At 45.1% G+C, this 15,963-nt stretch overlaps 1 protein-coding gene across 4 annotated transcripts in view; it reads left to right on the top strand.

Moving 5' to 3' along the window:
- The first annotated feature begins 8,746 nt into the window (after window positions 1-8,746).
- The window catches only part of LOC1273907 (lachesin), an 80,996-nt gene continuing 73,779 nt past the window's right edge, over window positions 8,747-15,963 (top strand). For 2 of the 4 annotated variants that reach the window (XM_061642838.1, XM_061642840.1), the window contains exon 1: window positions 8,747-9,059. The gene's annotated coding sequence lies outside the window, so the exon portion shown is untranslated. The remainder of the gene's footprint in view (window positions 9,060-15,963) is intronic. The other 2 variants (XM_312941.5, XM_061642839.1) reach the window with 1 other exon arrangement.

A 15,963-nucleotide genomic window follows, 5' to 3' on the forward strand; every position in this document is an offset into this window, starting at 1 on the left:
AGGTGGTTCTCGGTCGGACAAGCGTAAACATATAAAATGAATAATACTTTAAATACACTAGTTTTAGGTTATGTGATTAAATAAACCTGCAAAAAAAGAGCCAATCAACAATAGCCAACATGTCTCGTGTGATTTCATACTCGTGCAGGATGAATGATTTCATACTTCCAACCAGTGCTGCTAAATGTTATGAGCATTACAAGATATGCACCAACGCAATCAATAAACATATTCGTGGTAGCTTGATGCTCATTGCTGATACTCAATGAATGTGCGTCATGACATGCTGAACACGACATGTGAATTCATGAGTCCAATGCGATACTCTAGCTGACAAGCTTAGCTTAATGCCGGCGCAAGCATAATCATGACTTTTTCTGGCTGTGAACAGTGCTACCAAATGCCTCTGTTTCAGTCATCAACACTCATGACTGAAACGAAGCTCAAATCAGCTCACGTACACAACCGAGCTGATCAAAGATGAGACTCAAACAGTTGGTGGACCAAACACATGCTTCGTGACACTTTATTTAGCACCCAACTCTTGGTCACTCACTTAATCACGACATTTTCTGTCGGTGATAGTCACGATATTCTTGGAATGTACTTGGCATGTGGTAACAAGCAACAAAATGAGCACTCTTTCTCGCTCTGTCTGCTTTGATTGTCTGTTGGGTCGAACAGAGTGAGATAACATGCTTATTTTGTTTCTTGGAACGACTCGCAAACACCGCATATCTCCCATGACAATCGCGATGATCATCGACAGAAAATGTCGCGACCAAGTAACTGACCAAGAGTTGGGTGCTAAACAAAAAGTCACCAAGCATGTGATGGTCACAATAACTGTTTGAGTCAGCCCTCTGATCATGGACCTCTTTTAGGACAGTACCACGGGACCTGCGATGCTGACATTATTTTGTTTCATTCGGAATTTTTCATGAATAGGTCAGCGATATTTTGCAGAACTGATCACAGTAAAAAAGTCATGACTAAGTGACTGATCAAGCATTGGTTGCTGAAATGCCACCAAGCATGTATTGGGCACTCCAACTGTTTGAAGATCACCTCTGCTTATCACAATTACGTAACGCTAACATGGATTTTGTTTCATTCAGAATTTTTTACGACATTGACATTGACATTTTGCTGCACTGCTTCCAACTAAGCTTCCCTTTGATTTTTATTTATCATATGATGACTTTAATTCCCTTTAACGAAGTTACTTCATATCTTTTAGTCTATTTAGTATGTATCTCTCCTACCACCTTTCGCTGTCAGTTGTGGTGAATTGATAACTTTTTGGTGCCATAAACAGTTTTTCGATTTACCTTACACTGACTACCGAAAGTAAAGTATTCAGTTGATAATATCTTAATTACTATCAGTTGATAATATCTTAATTACTGAGTATCTTTAAGCTAGGAATAGGTTTCAGTAATAAGTTCGATACAATTATCCTGTACCGTATTGCTCGAGCAGCATAAATCTCGTTCAATTTTTCAACATCGAACGGTCATTCATCAGCCGTCGAGTTTGATTCCTAATGCATTAAAAAGGTGTGTAATTGCACACTGCGTCAGGATTCTTCTTTGAGCAAAGTCTCTTTGCATGGCTGACGGCGAACGAGCCATACCATCGAAACAAAGAACTCCGCCAAAGGGCAGGTGAATTCAATTTTCCAAAGCACACCCTTCCCCAAAGCCCATGTTTCACGTTTCATTACTCGGTCATGATTTGAAAGGGGTTAGGTGGAAGGAGAGAGGTCGGTTGGGTGGAGTGCGTTGCTGCACGCTGGTTTCCCTTTGCTACAGCGTTCCAGACCAGGATCCGAGCGCGGCAACCAACATTATCGTAATCTTGTTTATTGCACACCATTTGCCTTCTTGCCACGAAGAGGCGGAGTTTGGTTTTAGCTCAGAAGTCGGTGGGGAGCTGGGGGCTGTTAATCTCACGCCGTAGCGAAAATACTGCGACAAAATCGCGAAATACGCCTCCCGTCCTCGGGTCACGTGATCTTGCCGCTGGAGAGAGAGAGAGTGCGGCGAACGCAGTAAACCCAGCCCGCCCAACATAAACCAACCTTCAGCACCGTGATAGTTGGGCGTTGGTTTAGATCTTGTGAAGATTGTAAGCCTCCACCGAACCATTTGTCTTGTTGATTTCCGGCTCTTTGGGTGCCGTTTTTCACGCTGCACACACACACACATCCTTGCGAAGCTTCAAAGAGCGAGTGGTGGAAGCGAGAACGCCACGAAAAACCAGCAGAGAACATCAGAAAGACGTGTGATTGTGGATGTTTGCTTTCCACACGGTGTGAGGTTCGGGATTCCGATTCCACCCGCCCTTCCGCGGATCCCTCAGAGAGACGGGTGACAGGTGACAGTGGTGCTTCGATGTTTTGTGGACCTTTTGTTCGATGAAAAATGATCCCAGTGCCGGAGGTTGTGCAAAGGACATCGATTGGCCGGGGAGGGCTATTCCTTTCCGCTACAAAGCACTGGCACTGTGTGTATTATCCTTTGCTCGCTGTCCCACCCCTTCTCCCATCCCAAAACCGGACTTAGACGATTCCGGTGAATGGTGGGCAAGGTGGATAGGCCTTAACCGCACTCGGTAGGTTAAACTCCGCCAAGCACTCTCGAGCCCGGGTGCGTACTTGTGTGTGGCAAAGTTTTGCGTGTGAAGGTGACCAGAAGTAAGTTGTTTCCTGTTCTGCCCTCCGAGCGCCCTTTCTTCTTGTAGAGAAAGAGAGCGAGAGAGAGGTTTTGCACGTTCGAGTATGATGAAAGCTATCACAGGGGCACCACCACGGATCACAGACGCTCGAGCTGGGATTAGCTGGGAAAGGGGTTTTCGGAACGGTGTTTTATGGGTCCGATTGGCCGTTGTACACCATTGAACCTGAACGAGAGTAATGCGTTTGAAGCTCGGTACGGCATATAATGTTTGTCTCTTGCCGGTGGAACGGCTTAATGGTTTGTGGAGGAAACGGTGCTAGCGAGTAGTGGTACGAAAATCGTTTTTCATTTTTATGCTTTAATAAATTATTTGGTGCGCTGTTTTTCATCGCCAAAAAGGTGGAAAAAAGATTATTCGATTTGGTTCATCTGCAGAGAAACATATCAGACCTTTTCGATAGGGGTTTTTTCATTCCTTATATGTATCTTATAAGTTTTCACTTCATAGGAAAGCTTTTTACCTAAAGGAAACTTATTAGTAAAATGGCTATATTTTTAGCAAAAAAGGATGCTTCTGAAGCTGGACTGTTTACAAATAGATAGTAAATTTACACTACCAAATATCATGAATTATGTTGCCAATGAATGGATGCTTTTTTCTACTAATAAGTAAGCTTGGTTTACAAACGACGAGATGGTGAACACCTTTCACCCTTCATCATATAGTCTTAATTTTTTCACCAACCAATCAATTATCTTTCGGCTCATTCCGAAGCTTCCGAAGAACGTTCGCTCCCGGGAGTAGTGTTAAGTGCATTACCGGACAGGAAATTGTGATGCGGGTGCTTATTGAATCTAGCACCAGACTCCCAGACCAGACCCGGGTGCCCTTTATAGATGAAGGGCAGTCGGGCAAATGAAATTGAAATGAGGAAACGAAACGCCGCATTACCCTCCAAACAGTTGGGTCTATTCATTTGCACCACTTCCCATTCCGTGTCCGGCGCTTCCAGTGCATCCTTCAATAGTTTCTGACTCGAGGCATTCGAGAACACCTTTCGGTCAGCGCAATGCCATCAAAGGCGCCGTTTAAATGCTTTGTTTACCGGCTGCCGGGTTGTGGGCGGTCGGTGCTGAGGGAAGCGCGTGACTCAACGGGCACAAAAGGCATCAACCAGCGGCGGCCATCACCGTGCGGCAAGTAGTAAGTACTTTGGTGGAGGAAACACAATTATTTCTAACTTTATTACCGCATTCGACGTCACGTAGTCACGGTTCCGTTGTTCGGTTCGGTCGGCGAAAGGGATCGGGTTTTCGCGTTCCCGCTGTGTCCTCAAGCAGGACAACAAACAGCTGAACTGGCAATCAGAGTCCGTTCGGACTGTTTGCTTGTTTGCGCACGGGAGTGAGAAGGGCTCGGCCGTGCAGAGCGCAGGGATGAGATGGTGAGGGAAGCGGGCAGGTTCAGCTGCGAGTACGTATCAGCACGGGTATGATACCTGAACCCACCGTCGAGAATGTCGACGATGACAGCGCAACATTTCATCAGCCTCCGTGTCAGTGTGGGACCAGCTTTCAGCATCTTGCCCAGCATCACTCGGACCTTTCTTCATGACACGCAGACGGCGAATGGCAGCACGGTCAGGAAGGTGCCGGTCAATCGTCTGGTCCGTTTGCTCCGATTGCCTTTTCCGGGAAGGATGGTTTGAAAGCTTTCCTTAGTTAACCCACAAATGCCGGTAACGGTGAGCTGGGATGGCTGATGTTCGCTGTTGGATGCATTTCCTGTACGACGAGCGCGTGAGCGTGTGTGTGCGTGTGAGCATTTGAGATACTTGTGGAAGTTGATGAAAACGTTTATGAGAAATATTTGAAATTACTACTTCAGAAAATTAACAAAAGAAAAAAAATATGGGTTTTTAATAATCTTCCGTATTTTTTAGAACACATTTCGAATTAGAAAGATAAAGCATGAGCAAGAAACAGGATGGAGAATGAAAAAAAAAAACACGTTTTTAAATAGGGTAACATGTATCATATTTTTTTACTTCTAAACTGCACATGATAGCGCAGCCAGGGTAAAACTATACGACGCTATAAGATCAACAACGAAAGCAGCATTGTAGCAGAGTTTCGCGCAAGGATGCTGAATGCCAACCGGTCATTCTACAGCTTGAGTTCAGCTCAAAGAACCTGTCGCGACAAAGTCCAGGGAATATATAGCACTTATATATTACCGGTACTCACGTACGCTTCTGAGACATGGACACTGTCCAAATCCGACGAAACCTTCTTAGCCGCGTTCGAAGGGTACTTGGCCCCGTATGTGTGGAAGGACAATGGAGGAGCCGCTATAATGACGAGCTATACAAGATGTACCACGCTCTCGTGCAGCGTATCAAACTGGCTCCAGTGGGCTGGCCATGTTGTACGCATGGAAACGGACGACCCAGTCCGTAAAGTCTTTTTAGGCCGGCCACAAGGACAGAGGAGGCGTGGTAGGCCCCAAAATATAGTTGGCAGGATGGCGTGGAGGCGTCCGTCATTAAGGCCAGGATAACGGACTGGCGCAAGACCGTGAGCGGTTTCGGATATTCGTGAGTCAGGCCAACAGTGCAAAGCGGTTGTAGCGCCGGATAAGTAGGATAGTAAGTAAAGTTCTACGCGAACCCTATGGAAAGGCTTTGTCGACTTTACTTTTGATTTCTCGGAACAAGATCAAACATATTTGCTTCATTTTTCCATAAAGGAGTACTTTAATCATGTTATACACATTTTTCAGATTTTTATGTGATCACCCATCATTTCAATCAACTTAGTCAATCCTCATTGATGTAAAAAGTCTTTTATATCACACACAACATACTACATCATACTACATCATTTCAGATATCGGCATTTGTATTGATTTGTAGACTAACCTACATAAGCTAGTACATAAATAAAGAAATGGTCAACATTTTACACAATATGTTCTTACTTTTATTTGAGTATCAAACTATAATATCATCTCATTTGAATCTCATTTTCTATGCTTTTATTGGACATTTATTTTGGTGAACACGCTTAGTAGGCACTACAGCTGTCGTGGGAGTAATATTTTATTTGATATTTTTTTTAAATTAAGTAAAAACATTCATAATATCAATTTGGAAATTAGGATAAATAAATGAAGCAGAAATAAATAATAAAAATATATTTTAAATATATGGATGTACGAGAAAAAGCTATGATTTTTTATTATATTTAGATAATTTTTTTATATTATAGTTCTGTCTACTGGCAGTGGTTGCAAACAGAACAGTTCTTAACAACTCACGGAAGCGAAAATGGAACAAAGCGATTCAAATTTGCCAAGATCCACAAATCCTGTGACATCATTTACAGCTCAATTCTCCACGCCCCACACCAAGCGGTTCCGTTCGCTCCGTTCACTGTGTTACTTACTTCATCCGCTTGGCCAGCACTGTCGAGAGCATCGTAATGAAATTAAATTGTTTTTGTTTACCCCTCTTCGGTTCTGCATTGCAGAAAAGTTCTAATCCGCTTACTGACCGCTTCGTTTCTTTTTTTTTGCTGTTCGTGTGTATTTGGTTGTTGCTTCTGTTGATGTATCCATCCGTGCCCCAAACTACTGGCCCATCACTCATCCCCCGTGATGGACAGGATCGGGCGCTCGGTGAGAAAAGTTAACGGCCATTCATTCTGTTAGTTTTGGGACGTCCGGGGACGCCTTGATAGATATTTCTTTTACTCCCCCCCCTCTTTCTCTCTCTCTCTCTCTCTCTCTCCCCCCCATCTCTATCTCTCTCTCATATGGACACAAACACGATTGCATGGTTGTGACGGATTGTGGTAGAGGAATAGGAAGGAAAACGAAAGAGCCAGTCACTCCTGAGTCCCGAGCTCAAACAGGAGTCTTCACCTCAGAACTTGGGATTTATTGGAGCATTTGTTACATTCCAGCTTCTCCTGCTAGCCCGAATGTCAAAGGACATCTCTCTGTTTGTCCTCATCCCAGGGGGTGGACAGGGGGCTCGTCTCTGGGCCTCTCGATAATCCTGCAGGAAAAAGTTATAGCACCGTGCCGTGAATCAAATAGGGTAGCGAGCCGATGGTGCCAGAGAGAGAGAGAGGGGGGTTGGAGCAGTCCACTGGCGGCCCAACAGTTGGCTAATCCCTTCGGCCGGGTTGAGTTACACACTAAGCTGTCCTGGCTGGCTGGCTGGCTAGCTGGTTTGGGGCGACACGGAAGGCGCGTAGAATTAGTACAGGAAATTGAGAAATGGCTAATACCCGGTCGAGGCTGCTGTGGCACGAAATGTTTGCGATGATACGTTTTCCGGGTTTCTCACCCCTGCGGGGGAAAGCGAGTCAGATCCATCGACAAAAGGAGATGAAATGCATACAGAGCGGTAATTATGGTTTAGCGTTGGGTGAAATTAGTCTGCGTGTGTATTGGATGACAATAGACGGGAAGATTAATTGAAATAGGCTGATTGTGGGGAGAAATAGCAGGATTTGGATCGGATTTTTTTTATGTTTTGTGTGACGTGGATACGAAATGAACGATTAGCAACTGTTTGGTACTGTAGACAAGAGTTTACTGATTGAAAATATTGTTTGAGTGTTTATGAGACTTCTCTTTCGAAAACATAGTATTACATGAAATAGTTACATTGGAATGAATGTGTAGTAAATCTTGATATCATTTCGTACAAAAACATATCCCACTGCAAGTCCCAAGCAGTATAACATCAAGTTTAGCAATTAATACGCTAACGATTCTGCAAACAAGTGCTCAATGATTTCATCTCAATTTCAGTTGCGATTATAATAATAATTAAAATGTTCCGCTTTAAAACGTTTCAAAGAACAACTGTCTAGGCACTGCAGCCTCCAAACATACGGCCGGGTGGCATAAATAACCGATACAAAATGTAGATCGTTCACTCATCCTGTCTATTGCACGTAAGCACACCGGAAGGTATCATCATTAATCGAAAATTTGTTTTCTATCGATTCTCCCTATTCATGCAACAAGCTCAAACAGCTTCTTCCCGGAAAGCAAACATCTCTGGATAAGAAGAGAAAAAAAGACGAACAGAAAAATTCTTGGAACGTTTTGTTGCGACTTTATGACAGGTTTAGGGTGTCCGGTAAAAACGGAATCATAAAAAACTGGGATATTTACTGAGGTTTTTTCAACAGAAGAATATTTAAAACAAGACAGCAAAAAACCACTCGCAAAGCTTGCGGGTCAGTAACCACCGTGGTCATGGGATGGATTTTCTTCTCCTACGGGGTCAGGAAAAAAAACTTTGCCGAGACGGTAAATCCCTCGGCCTTGGTTTGAGTGGATGCGGATGCATGAAATCAATCATTTCCCGAGATATAAAGCGACTTGTCTTGTGATGTGGGCCGTTGCTTGCAGCGTCAGATCAGACTCTCCTATGCAAACACGCACACAACATCCCAGACCATTCTTTAGTAGCGAAGCATAGCAAAAGGAAAAACGAAGCTATACAAGTCTTGTTTTGAGCATGGGAACGGATATAAGTTGGAGACAATGCTGTACTACGGTGAGTTCCGTCTGAACTCGACGATGGCCAGTGCAGCACTGTCGACTACAATCACCTGGATTCAGCTAATCGGTTCTAGGTGGAGAGAAGAAAATATCATCTTCGGCATGTGTACAACCGAATGTCCTAGTAGGATGAGGGGAAATTCGGCAACCGAACGATTGTAATCCGAACGAGAAAGCTTTCACTTCGGCGTACAAGAAGCTTTCGTGTTGTTCGAAAATGAGGGGAGCCACTTACCAGGCACACAGAGTGGTTACAGCACGAGAGTAAAGATTTTGAGAGAGACAGAGAAAAAGAGAGCTTAATGCCTAAGGACATTTACCAAACGGATCCGGCGCGAGAATGGTTCCATTTTCCCTCTGTTTATAATTTCGGGCAATGTGGAACCGTTTCCTTTCCCCTCACGCAACACGCACATACACAGACACGCGCCGAAAGCGGGTGGCCAGGTGTCTCGGGCTGGCATGCAGTTTTCGGTGATGGGCTTTCCCGAGTTCAGTGTACGGTTTGGCATCGAGCCCGAAGGACGCGCACAAAGGATACGCCGGTAGATTCGAGTTTGCCGGCAATCTGCTTTCGCCATCCTCTATACCAAAGCGTGTCAATGCCATCCGCAGTTTGCGGGTTGGCCGTTTCGCGTATCAACGGTGAGCAAAACGAATTTCGCTTTTTTCCTTGAAAAACAAACACAAAACCCCGGATCCAACTGGCGGTGCAATGGAGTGGAATTGTGGAACAAAGAGAGGTGCAAAAAACCCCAACGGTAGCAGCAGCAACGCAATCGAACGCTTGTGTGAGTTTAGTGACCGTAAACTACGATGAGCAGCGTGCCACAAAAGCAACAGCAACAAAAGTTGCAGGGATGGAAACTTGGCGAACGAAATTTATGTGAAAACTCGCACAACCATCTCGGTGGGTGGAACTGGTGCGTCTTCCCAAGTGGTGGTGGGATGGTTTTGGTGGGCGGGTGAGATACGAAAGGAAACATTAACAATTCGGTCCCAGCCCACGATGTAAACGGAGCGTGGGGCTGTGTGGCTTTTTCACTCCCTTCCGCCGCCCTTCCCCGGCGGGTGGTGAGGCAGTCCGAACGGGCCGTCTGACCGCTTGATTATGTGTGAGCCGTGTTAGTGTGTTGAAAGTGGAAAGAAATACCAGTGCGACCGAAGTTGTCACAAGTCCTCCCGTGCCCCATTTATCTTGTTGTGTGTTTGTATGTATTTGTTTGTGTACCGAGTGTGAATGTGTGTGTGTGTGTGAAGGTGTTTGGGGTCAAACGAGAGAAAGGATTTATAGTGAATTGGTGCCGGATTGGTTTTTGTGAATTTTGGTGGAGAAGTTTTACAAACAGAAGCACGGACAAAACATGGAATGGTCCCTAAAGCAAACAAAAAGAATGACAAAACAAGAGCACAAAGGCCCGTTTTTAAAGTAAACTTAAGTGTGAAGAGAGTGATTTTGTCAGCAGATTGAGTTCTGTATAAACCACAACCAATTCTTTTTTTTTTACTTGTATCAGCAACTATGACAAAACTGTTTAAATTGTGCGGCCGGCTAAACACAACGTACACTGCTGCTACTGTAGTTATGTAGCATTGCTTCGTGTCATTTTAATAGCATTTGTTCCGCTTCATCACCTACCGTGCACTAGTTTGAACGCAATTTGCATCGACAAAGGTCATCAATTGTGGTTTTTTTTTTTGTAAAATTGCTCACTCATGCACGTTCACATAATTTCCAGCAAATCCCACATATGAGTGCGACCAGAGTGAAACAAAATGGAAGTAGAAAAAAAAAAACAAAAATCCCTTCGCTTCGAAATTCCCATCCATTTTGAACATCCTCAGGCCGTACAGATGGATAGACACATCAACATTGTGTGATTTTGTGTAACACCCTGCTACATTTTTGTTGGGGGTGACATCAGACATGTTTTTTTGTCTTGTAACATTCATGTGTTGTTCTGTGTCTATGTGTGTGTGCCCTATTTGGATGACAGGGCATACAAACAAACAACGGTCAAAGGACGACCGACTAAAGGTGTGAGAACATTGCGATAGCGTTAGAGGCAATCTTGTTTTTTATCCAAACTCGCCAAGCTCGCCAATTCTACATTGCGGGGAAAATGGGAAGAAGTGAAACGCATTTCCCTTTTTTTGGGGGGGACACACTGCGCGCTACTACAAAAAGGTTCCCGGAAATGGGAGAACCCTTGAAGCAGTAACGGCCTGCAAAGGAAATTGTAATAAAAGGGAAAAGAAAGAACTGACACCTCTAATCAAAGCATCATTCACATCAATCGTGCAGTCGGATTTGTTACTGTCTATGTGTGTGTGTGTGTGTGTTTTATTGGGTTTGGATGTTTTTACCATCCGTTGCTTTGTGTGCAAAATAGAGCACTGGGCGAAACAAAGGCAACAACGTGCAGGGAGAAACTGACGATGCCGATACTCCCATCGTACCACAGACAACACATAATTGACGCTCGATTCTTTTTCGCGTCCATGCGTCCACACAAATATCTGCACGGCCGGTAAGCCAAGCCGCTCGATTTGTGTGCGAAGGAACGTGGAAAGCGCTACAGGACGATGATGGGAACGACCTGCCGATAAGCCTATTGAGCCCACTGATGGCACCAATGATCGCATAGCATCGATATGCTAATTATGTGTCGGATGGTGAGGTCTGCTGTGACACCTTTTTTCGTGAATGAATTTTATATGTTTTTTTTTTGTGCTGTGCTAGTTTGTGTGTATGTCAATGTAGAGGCGAACCGATAGGCGAACGAGCTCGATTTGTGGTTTGTCCCGGTTGATTGCTGATGGTTGTTTATTTATTTGTGTTACGGGCAGGAAAAAAGGGGACCTATACATATCAGACCCGCTATTGTTGTTTGCTAGTAAAAAAAAAACAAACTTCAAAGCATACCGCGTGTACGTAATGTCGACTGTTACTCATCAGCGTTAGCGATTGATGACACTCGGTAAGTCTACATTTAGGCGCTTGTTGCGCGGTGAACATGAGCTCTGACAACCGTTGCAGTGAGCAGACCATTGTACTCCACTGTCAAACGTCAGGTGCACATCAGTGAGCTTCAACATACTGCACCGAAAACCCGATGTCATCGAAATAGTAAAATTAGGTCAACCCGTAGCTAGTGTGAAGAGGATGGGGGAAGCTGTGTTCAAATAAAACCGAAATTTAAAAGGTGGCACCGAGGCAGACTGGGTAATGAACGACCACTAACGTGGTGTGTGTGGTGGGCACGGAACCAGGAGAGAGAGAGAGTGGGAAAATTAACACGAATTTCCTTTTCGTGTGATCGCTAAGCGGTAAGGGGCGAGAGCGGGAGACACTGGTGATAAAAAATGACATAAATGAAACCCACATGCGGCAGTGGTTGTGGTTGGGTTTGGGATGCTCACGCCGCTCCACACAGCAGCTCCGGGGACTCGGATCAGAACTGGGGGCTTTTATTTTACATGTTTCACCGTGATCCGCAGGTTTTGTGCTTCCAAGCTGCTTCGGTAGAAGTTGCAGAGTGAGTTTCACACTCTAAAACCAATATACTCATTGTGCTTGGAGAGAGGCAGAGCCTGGAATGATGAACAAGCAAAGGGAAGCGGCGACAACGTGAACAAGTACGGCTGCTTTCTCGCTGCGTTCCTGGAGTTTCCTCCTGGAAAGACCCACTGCCTGGTGTCGGTCCGTATGCGGCTCGAGCTCATAAAATCAAGTTATGAGGTTGTTAAAAGATTGTCACCCATAGACTGGGAGGATGTGAGCTGCGGCAGCAACGCAGACAGCGACGCTTTGACACGTTTTCTTAGCGTTAGCACCCTGTTCGTCCCGGGAAATGCAAGCTTCTCATGGGCTAACAGGCAGAATGGTGCCATTATCCGTTTCCGTACGAATCGAACGGCGCTCCAGTATGCCCCCGGTGTGGCCCGGGGTTCGATTTTGGCAACGAGAAAGGCCAGAAAATTGATCACCGTTCGGTAGCGACTAGCGGCAAAACTAGCCCCGGCGACGATCGTTCTCTCGTTAGTGGTGTCTGCGTTCTTCAGCGCAGCGTTGCCTAGCGGGACCAATCGCGCTATCGTTCGCCATCGTTTCTTCTCCGGGCCTGACCACTTTTTCCCAGGCGCTGTGTAATCTGACAGATTTATGGTTCCCACACAGCTAACTGAAACGCTCGTGCGCGTCGCCCGGATACGAAAACCGGATGCGAACTCGTGCAGCAGCTGCACGGACGCTGTACCAATATATGGGACAACAACCCAAACAAAGCAGTTTCGTCGTTCATCCTCCGAGCTAGCTGGTAGCGAGGGTTTTCGTTCGAGCGTTCCGGGTGTCGATACGAGTCACCTAACGTTGGTGAACGAGGGTCGCTGAGAGTTTTGCCGAAAAACCTCGAAACCTTGTGCCAGCACAGTGGGCCAGCTTCGCGTCGCTGTGCCCCGGTTCCGCCCGGAAGTGCTGCCGGAACTGATTGCTATCTTTCGGCAGCGCCACTCCACTGGGGGTTGTGGATGGGCGTCGATTTTCGGTTCGATATAACCCCTGGCCCCGGTACCCAGGTGGCGGTGTTCTTTCGGGGACGGTGGAGGTTGTGGTGGTGGTGGTGGTGGTGGTTATCACAAACATAAATTTATTTCGGAAGTGATGCTCGGCTATACAAGTGTCATCTGGCGGCAAGCAAGCATGGTGAAAGGCGTGAGAAAACGAGCGAGCCGTTGCCGCAGGTGGAAGTGAATTAATTTTTAAAGGTTGTCTACTGTGCGTTTGCTTCTGTGGCTGTGTTCTGTGTGTGTATGTGTTTGCGAAAATGTTCGGTGCTGGGTTTCATATTTCGGTACCGGGTCGTATATCAACGGACACATCGCCTTTGATCGTCGATTAGCTCGTGAACGAAATTTATACCATTCATCCATCGTGCAATAAGCATGCCGTTGTTGTTGTTGTTGTTGTTGTTATTGCGTGTGTGAACCGTTTTCTGGATGTCCGACCGTCTCTGCTTTTTTGTTTGTCCACACTTTTAGCCTATACTTAAAGCCATTCCTTTAACCGTCGCCTAGAAGCTCACGGTGACAGATCAAAGTGAGGTCATGACATGGCATGAAGTTCGCTCTAGAGCCGTGGAACGGGTTTTGGAGTTGCCAAGAGAAACAAGGGCAAGTGAAAATGCAATTTCCAGCATCACTCAGCGGAGGCTGACCGTTCCGGCAAAGATCGAGCATTATAAGCTCACCGACCATTCACCAGATTGGCACCTCACACGTGACCGGTGGTCCAGTTGCGATGCGGGTGAGCGCTTTAACCGCTACGAACACGAAAATTTATCGCATTTGATCCCATGGCTGGTGTGGTGTGCCGGCAAAACGTGTCCTGGAATGCGTTACCATTGTCACTTGCTTTCCGGAGTTCTCCGTTCTCCGCTTCCTACATGCATGCGGCGTGCAATTTATCTGCCAAACCGATGTGGGACAACATTATTGCTTGCTTTTTGATGGACATTTCTGTCCCAGGAAGGGTGCATGACGGGTGCGGGCCCGTATCGCATCGTATCAAACGAATCTATGAATTAAGCTGTTCAGTGAACATGTGAATTGGAGCAGCATTTTGGGCTAATGGCCGACCATTCTTTGTGTTCTTGGGTTTTTTTTACGTAAAATGTTGTTTATTATTTTTCGGTTGTAGTTGCAATTGTGTTTTACAGAACTGATGCTAAACTGCAGCATGCAACATGTAGTTTAATTCATAAAAGCGGTAAAAAATATTAAGCGTTTGATTGCAGATTGCATTCATTTGGGCGCAAGTGGTCTTTGTGTCCTGTACAAAACGCTCTGAAATATGCAATTTACAAGACAAAAGACTATTTATGCAGAATTTTACCAAAATAATAGCACAATTAAATGGTTCTATTTTATCATAAAATTAAATAACACACATTCTTTACACAATGCATCATGTGCAGCGGTGGTGAATGCATCCATCTGTTTGTGCAGCTGGTTTCCAGACTGGCCAGGAATAAATGTCAACCGACCTGATACGGCGGCTCGACCGTTGGTTGGCAAACCATGCAACCGCTAAGGTTACGCACGGATGAATGAGCTGACCGTAACTGACTTGTACGCCCAATTGGGTCACGATTGGGTTGCAATAGTTGGCCCACACCCTACCCACACATACCCGCACACTCTCGTCAAAGTGGACACGCATGGTTTGACAGAATGGTAACGACACCGATTCGGTATACAAGCAACAATCGTTGGTCACAGATGTGTCAAAATATCGATCACACAATTGAGCAATTGCGTAGCAAATGGTGACACATTGACGGTGCAACAATTTAATAGCACTACCGCAGTCGGTGGTGGTGGCGGTGGTGAACCAAAGGGTAAATCGTTTGGTGAATGTTAGCCGTGACTTTAAGCGACATTATTGGAATGACATTTAATTCGATCGAGTTGGAACGTTGTATGTAGTAAGGGAATTGAAGTGATCGAACAGGAAACCATGAAGATAGGTGGAACGTAACATGTTTATACCAACTTTGGGTAGATTGTACAATCAGGCTGAGGCTCATCGGTTCCGATACAGGAGTACTTTATGACGCCAACGACTTTACTGGATATTGCATTTCACATTGAACGGTTAAAATAATGGCACCACTTGCAAGTTGTACCACTTAACCATTAATCACTCAAAATCTGTCAAACCAATATGATAGTTTGAAAATGATTTTTTTTATATTCGTTTGAAGATTTAGACACGGTTAGCCTTAATATTAAATTGAATTAATATGTAAAAAAACAAATTCTGACACTAAACGCTTTCTGAACTTCTGGTAAGATGATAGGGTAACATCGGACGCCAAAAAAGCATGGAGTCACTACTTCATGCTGCAATTTCAAAACATCTGTGTTTTCAGTTTCAAAACATCACAGTTTCTATATGATAGTGGCAGGAGTCACAATTACACGCAGCCCATTTTAAATGTTCCAGTACAATCCACTCCAATTAACTCCATTAAATAATTACCCTCGGAAACAGTAAATCAAGCTCTTCAAACGCGCTGGATGGTGGCATATGCTGCATTTTCGATTGCTACTTACAATTGGCGGAAACTCGTTTTCCTTCCACCCACTACAGAAAACCCCTTTCAAGGACCATCAAATTGTGTGCGCGTGCATACACATACACCGTAACACTGCTTAAGACCGCTTGTTGACGCCCCCGTGCGCTGACAAATGGATTAAAGTCAGCGACGGCCTTCGACAATGCTCATATGTGCGTCCCTCGTGAAGGGCAGGTGCTTGTCCAATGTGCAACGGGAAATTGCACCGTTGGTAAAGCAGCGGAAAAACTCACCACTCCTTGGTGAGTGAGTATGGGTTAGTGCCTGCGGTGCAAAGTTATTACATTCTATCATGAACATGGCAGCTGTGGAGGTTCCCTTCCGCTTCGTTCCATTACCGTGCGCGATACTTTTTTCTCCCATCGGTACTGCACAAGCTTATTTTATTGCACTCGATACGGATTGGTCAAGTAGTTGCAATCGGAGAGCCGCATTTAAAATGTGTGTTTTGGAAGTATGCAAGAATGAGAGATAGAGAGAGGAAGAAAGAGATAAAAGTATCGTAAATATACTGAAAGGACGCCCAATGCTGCAAGCCCAAAACACAGCTTTACAA

Source organism: Anopheles gambiae, chromosome 2, assembly GCF_943734735.2.
Source record: "Anopheles gambiae chromosome 2, idAnoGambNW_F1_1, whole genome shotgun sequence".
In the NCBI taxonomy this organism is placed as follows: Eukaryota; Metazoa; Arthropoda; class Insecta; order Diptera; family Culicidae; genus Anopheles; species Anopheles gambiae.